The sequence below is a fragment of the Pseudopodoces humilis genome, chromosome 2 (assembly GCF_049639895.1).
Source record: "Pseudopodoces humilis isolate 2021_Gansu_Grassland_sample_001 chromosome 2, ASM4963989v1, whole genome shotgun sequence".
NCBI classification, from domain to species: Eukaryota; Metazoa; Chordata; class Aves; order Passeriformes; family Paridae; genus Pseudopodoces; species Pseudopodoces humilis.
This window is the reverse complement of record NC_142201.1, coordinates 15,967,058-15,974,090: the sequence shown is the minus strand read 5'-3', so window position 1 is coordinate 15,974,090 and position 7,033 is coordinate 15,967,058.

The window sequence follows — 7,033 nt, the reverse complement described above, 5'->3', positions numbered from 1 at the left end:
TAGCAATTAGTTGCCATGGAAAGAGTAAGACAGAACTTTGGGCATCTTCTGGGCCAAATTTTAGGTGAAAGTCAGAATATTGTCATTGTGAAACAGTCAAGTTTCAAATCAAAGCCAAAGGATCACAGCTTAACCAAAGACTTTAGACAGATCTGGCTGGACTTGTCTCTTTTGCTAAGCAGGGACTTCTAACTTGTGGGGGAGCTGGGATTAGCCATGGATAGAGGAGACAAAAACACACATGTGACCTTGTAAAGATGATCTTAAAAGAGACAATATGCCAAAGTATATCCATATTGATGTAAGCAGGAATGTGGAGTGGAATGATGTTTGTTTGCATGTATATAATGTATCTTTCATGTACTTGTTATGTAGTATTATTTTCATTATTCATTGCATTGACTTTTCTGTTATTCCTTCCAATATTACTGATAATAGCAATAATTAATGCATTATTTTTCCTACTAAAGAAACATAAAAGATAAAAAACATTGTCTTAACAGACTTGCTTTCTCAATATAGAAGATATCTAGCTTAACGTAGTTAGAGCTTCCTGAAATGCTGCTGCATTTCATGTATGAGGGAACAGGGAGTGCACTCAAGCTGACTAAAGCAGAGGGAACCATAAGTCTAGTTAGAAGTTTTTTGTGCACTACCAAAACTCTTTTAATACTCTCTAGTTTCTGCACCTGCAGGAAATACTGTGTCATCTGCCAAAACCCAAATTTCAAGGATTAGCTAATAACATTTTCTTTGAAAAAGAGAGCTGATTCTTAACCAGTATCATGAGCCTTTGAAGTCTTCATAATCTATTTTCCCTGGTTGCTTTTAATGAGCCTTTGAATGTTACTCTGCAATTTTTTTTTATTTTTTTTTAATTTGGTGGGGGAAGGGAATATGCACTCACTTTCCTCCAAAGAATTAAAAAAAATTCATTACTGCAAATAACTTTCACAGTGCCAGAACTCTAAGTTATGCAGTATCCTTTGAGTGCATCTATGGTAAATAAATCACAGCTTTGTTGGATTCTCCATCCAAGAGGTTAATGAGATGTAGAAAAAAATCCCAGTTAACTCGTATCTAAGTCTGAGTCTCTTTTTTCTTCATGAAGGCCAGCTATCAGTGGAGTTTCTTCTGATTCTCTTTGGTATGTTTACTGTTCTCTGCATTACTCCAAATGACTACATATATGCCTGTGCTATGGTTTCAACTGTGTTTACAAAATTAGCACAGCTAATGCTAAACTAGTTAGCTTTGGAATCTGTAACAGGTAAGCAATGGCAGCAGGGAACTCAGATGTGACTTTTATATTTGAGTTTTACAGTGGGTTTTACAGCTAAATTGTGGTTGATACTAAACTAGCAAGTTCACTGATCTCCACTGCCATGCCTCAGTCCTTGCTCTCAGTACTTAGCCTGGCTTGTCTAGCATGAGTCTCCACTGAGGTTGCCTTATTTTACATTGATAGCTCCTGTGATTCCAGGGAATAAATACCTGGGTGTCTCCAACAACCAGACACAACTTCCCCAAAGCTGGACAGCTGCTTCTCATGCTGGCTTGCAGCTCACTGCCAGGAATAGAGTTGTAGACACGTGCTGCAGTCACGCTGGCACAGCTGTGCACATCTCTTTCCCAAGGCATGGGGAGCTCCATCCCCTCCGAGACACATCCCAGCTGAGGCTACCACAGGGTGGCAGGGGAAGAAGGCATTGGTGGGGGTCTCAGCCTCACAAATCGAGGCTGCACTCCTACACTGGGGCTGTGGACTTGACTCCACTCTTGTGCTCTTGAGAGCTAACCTTCCCTCTGCTGGCTGCTGTGCCTGGCAGCCCCAGCCTCCCTCCCCACTTCTGTGTGACCACAACCACAGACTCTGTTGACGCCTCCAGAGAGGAGAGAACAGGCCCCAGCCTGCACAACTTCTTCATTAGTGCTGCTTGAAGCCATAATTAGATAATATGAGAGGGTTTTCCTCTTGCCAGCAGACAGACTTAATGTACAAAATCTGAGGTAATAATTTTCAGCATATTGCAACTCAACTATAAACAGGATAGAGCTGGGTTTTTTTCTGTACACAAGGAAGAAAGCCCATTAGGCAGAAAACAGAAAGAGTAGATATAAAGGTGGGCAACTGTGTAATAGCTCTGTTTATCCTTAAAATAAATACAGACTCTAATGATGTTGCATCATTTAACATATTTCTATATATCTTTTTAAAACCCCAAAGACATCTTTTCTCCACCATATTTTTCTGGTTTAAGAGCAGATGACTAATTATGCTTCTATAAACTTGGCCTTCCTTTGAAATAGTAATCACTTCGTCAGACTTTTCCTATTATCATGCATTTTCAGAGCACTTAGAGTACTACTTGTTGTAAAACAAAACAGGAAGCTAATTTGACTGGCCATGATGAGACCACAAGTGGTCTCCAACTAAAAATGATTTATATCAGATGAAGACTCTTCTTAAAAACTGGGCTACTGGCTGTGCTTCCATCACCAGTTCTGCTACATGGAGGAACTATTCAGTCTGCTCAAGAGTATGAACCAAGCTTCACTGCTTTATGGTAAGGTTTAAAATATGAATGTTTAGAGTGCTTTTCCCTTCTGCTGGTAGAGGGCTGCAAGTACCGCCAAGCCACCAAGCATAAAACTACTCCTCTTGCCTCCATTGTGGACAAAGAGATGGAAGAAGGAATTAGCCCACCTACAAAGTAATTATATATCTTTTGTTATTTTGATTTCTTTCTAAATCAAAGAGTTACTGCTGGCAGAGAAAATTTATTCATAATGGAAATCATACAGCTGGAAAGAGTACGTGCAGGGTAACATGAGCTTTTGCATTTACTTACCCCAGTGGTATTCAATCCTAATTTGCTCCCTTTTTTGCTATTTTGGACTCCTGGAACACGGGTTTTCCAATAAATTAAACTTCTGACACACTGAGCTGGAATATGGCCTGTACACTGTAAGCTAGAGCTTGCAATACCCTGATGCACTCTCTATCGTGAGATGAGAAACTCATCAGTTTGGTGAAACCAGCCTGAGTCACTCTTGCTCTTCCTCTGCTGGAATCCACCTCGGCGAGCCCAAGGCAAGAGCTTGGCTAAAGCCCCTGGGGGAGCGGCTGGCATGAGGCACTGCTGGGGAACCCGTGATGCAGACTGAGCCTCCCCTCTCAGCACTGCAAAGCCAGGGAGCTCAGCCTGCTCTGCTCTCCAAGCAGCACCCAGGGCCGAGTGAGTTAAGGTCACGCCACAACACAGAGGTACAAACACCCACCCAACAAAACTAAAGTTCCTTACCCCTCAGAGAAGCAACAGAGAGTGCGGAGGCATCGACCTGATCTAGCCTTTCCCAGAGTATCTCCTTCTTCAGCTCTTCATCATGAGTATAAGAGGAAGAGACATTTTTCTGCCCTTGACTTGGTGACATGCACCACGAGCTGGATTGTCTCCAGAATACAGAAACTTGAAATTGCTTTCACATTTAGACTGTATGACAGAGAGTTAGGACATGTTCAGCATGCAAACTGCACGTGCCAAATTATTTTGGAATGTGTAAAAACGTGTGTTAATAGTGGATAAAAGCTCCTCTGTGGGTGATGGGGTTTCACATGCTGTTCCAAATAAATCTTCTTTTCTCTACTAGTGTACTCCCACTGTTCTGATACAGGCAAAATGTCAGCTGAGGTCATGAGTCCTGAATCAAGACAGCAGACTTGGCGTGATGTGCACAAACTGCCTGATGCCAGCAGGCGAAATTAAAGACAACAGTGAAAATACCCACAACATAGGTTAAACCCCCACTGCTATCAAATCAAGTGCAATTAAGAAATCAGAGCAAAAAAGATGGTGGATGGAGCTCACACTGGAAGTAAAACTCCTTTTTCCCTTCTGTTTCCCTGGAAAGGATTACATTTCTTCGTGAAGAACAGTTTATTATTGTCTGCTTCTCCTTTTACTGTGTTTCATTAAGATATAACCCCCTGTGTTAACTTTTTGTCTTTGTGAATGTTCCTACTTGGGACCATAGAGGCTGAATTAACCAGTTCTCTGCACAGGCTGGCGTCAGGTGTCATGGCACTCCAGCTAAGGTTGCTGGTGGTGTTGCCTCAACAGAGCTTTCCTGTATAGAACAGAGCTGAATTTAGTGTGAGAGCTTTGTCTTCTGAAGAAGCCCTTTCCCACCTGCCCTTTCCCAACATAGAGTGGCACAGCCCACATGGTACAATCTCATTTCCCTGAAGTCCAGCTTGGAGTTGGATGCTGCTCCAGTACTGCAGTTACTCTGCTATGTTGTGTTCTGGTTTGGAGTCTAGGAAAGGTACCCCAGCTGTCCTCTACACTACTCCTTTCTTCTGAGATGACAAAAGGAGCATCAGTATTCTCTCTAGGATAATGGTGGGGATACTTATATATGTCATACTAGAGCTGTTGGACATGTTTAGTGTGTTATTTGCCAGCAATACCCAGCATCATTTTGATTTGGTCTTGGATTTTTTGCACATTCTTAGCCACTATTATTTTTAAAGTCTTAAACAGCTTTGGTTTTTTTCTTCCTTGACATGTTCTTGTGCTAGCAGTCAATGGAATATATGAATGTGAAACTAATATTGATATCAAAGGAAATTACAGTGCTTGCTGCTCAGGGGGATGCTACAATGAGACTTTTTTTTTTTTTTTTGACTAGCAATACCAGGTAGTGATGATGGAAAACATTAAGTAGGTATGCACTTAGCATGAATTTGATAGAGAGATTAAAAAGTTCCCCTATTAAAACAGACATTTCTTGCTAATAAAATTCAATTAGCATGTCAGTCTTGACTTCAGGCACATTTTAAAGGAAGTGTCAATTTAATAATCACTTTTCAGTTTGAAATGTCATCCCTACTCTGATTACAAGTAAACTCTATAACAACCATAATTAGGAGACTTTGGAGAAAGGAAGATAGTTTGAATGTATTCAATTCTGTTTTGCAGCACTATGCAAATTACTGGGGTCCAGTAATTCCTTTTGCTACAGGTACAAGGACTCCTGCAGGCCCTGTATTTTCCCCACTAAACCAATGAATGAATCAGTGGGCTCATAGTTCAAGGGTGAAAAGGTTTATGGCAATACAAATATTAACAACTACCAGAAAGAGCAGCAGTGGTCTGGATCAGTGTAAGCTGGTGACAGCACACGAGTGCCTGGGGAAATGCAGTTGGACAGGAGAGAGATTAATGCAGAGAAACACTCACCATTCTAATGCCTGTACATGTCCTCAGCTGGAGGTGTGAGAAAGATTAGGAACATTATTTTACTGAGAACAGTAAAATTCTTCTTCTCAAAGAAGAAGAAAAAAATGAGGAAAAAGTGTGCTCTGGAACAGAGAAAAAGAGAAAATTCAGACTGCACAGCTTTAGTAGTGATGGCAGGCTGGCAGCAACAATGATATAGTGAGTATTGTGAGAGAAACAAGGATGAACAGGGAATACTCTTACCTATAGAACACCAATATCTATTTATAGTCCTATAGCAACTCCTAGAAGAGGTTTGTGGCCTCTTGCATGCTGCACACATTTGTATAGCTGTTTGTGCCAATAAAATTTTAGGGAAACAGCAACCAAAAATAAGAAGATGCTTGTCTCAGTACCTCAGCAGTGTGGCCTTCACTGAAGGAGAAAGTAATCTCTGTGTCCTGGACTTACCATCAAAATTTGAACTACTAGCCTTTTGCCTCACCAAGTCAAAATTAGGGATCCTCTTCAGGAAAGGTATTTCCCACTAAAATCTTAATGTCCCACATTTTGGAAAGTATTTTAACTTTCACCTGCTGAAAGAAACTGGTAGGACTGAGAGTCCTAAAACTCACAGGGAACTGCCCTGACTGCTGCTTTCCTGCCTTATGGACTTTTATATTTAATGTGGCCTTATTGTGATCAAGGAATGTTGCTGTCGGGTCTAAGTGCAGAATGGCAGCTGACTATTGAAGGGACTTTCCAAAAAAGGAGAGTTTTGGTAGCCTAAGTGGGTGCAGGTTTGGAAATGCTTTGTCTGTGACATTTTTGCTGAGAATAAATAAGTGATATATTTAGGGTGGGCTAGCATCGGTGATGACAGATTCCACATCATGGCCAAAAGGCCACAACTTCATTAATATGAAGCCTAAAGGCACCTTCCTGACAGCTGTGGAAAGAGGAGGAAATGACAATAGCCTACAGCACTCATCAGCCTCTCCTCCCTTTCTGGCACAGCAGAACAAGAGACACTGCAGCAGGCCAGAGCAGCCCTGCCAAACCGGGTGAGATTGCCTAATCCCACCTCCCTGCTTCCTGTAGCTTGCTGCAGCAGGAAACCAGATCCCTTCTTATCTGCCAATGGCTCTGTCCTCTGTCTCCATCGGCAGGAATATTCCCAAGCTGGTGTTGCTGCAAAGTCACGCCTCAGCCAGGCTACCAGCAGCCCACGTGAGCCAGGGAACGAGCACAGCGGTGGGAGTGGGGTGGGAAGCTGCACAGCAGTTACTGTGGGCTATGACCAGGTGCCTGCTACCACCAGCAGAACCAGTGAGAGATCAAGCAGGACCTTTATTTTACTCTGTTAGCCCACTCTTCCACTCCCACATTGTATGTGTCTTGGAAGCAAACCATCGTCTTTCACTGACATGGGTGAGAGCCAATGCCATCCACAGCAGCATCCCAACCTAAATGTATAGCAACTAACAGTGAATACAGCTCATGCACATGCAAGAAAGCAGTACAGTTTAACGTGACATTTTTTTCTGCCATAAATAAATACAAAAGGAATCATTTCACCTATTTATCTCTGTTAATGACTCATATTCTTTCTGACATGTCTCAATCTCTGAGGTCAGCAAGTGCTTGAAATCTAGCGATGCAGCTGGTTGGTCCAGGCTGATGTGCTCAGAAATTAAATACTCTGGGTCTTGAGGTTTGACTACTGCCAAGAGAAGCCTCCAGTCAGTGCAGAGGGATTGGCACCTGAGGGGCATTTCAGAACTGAGATAACATTCAAAATCCCCCATGAA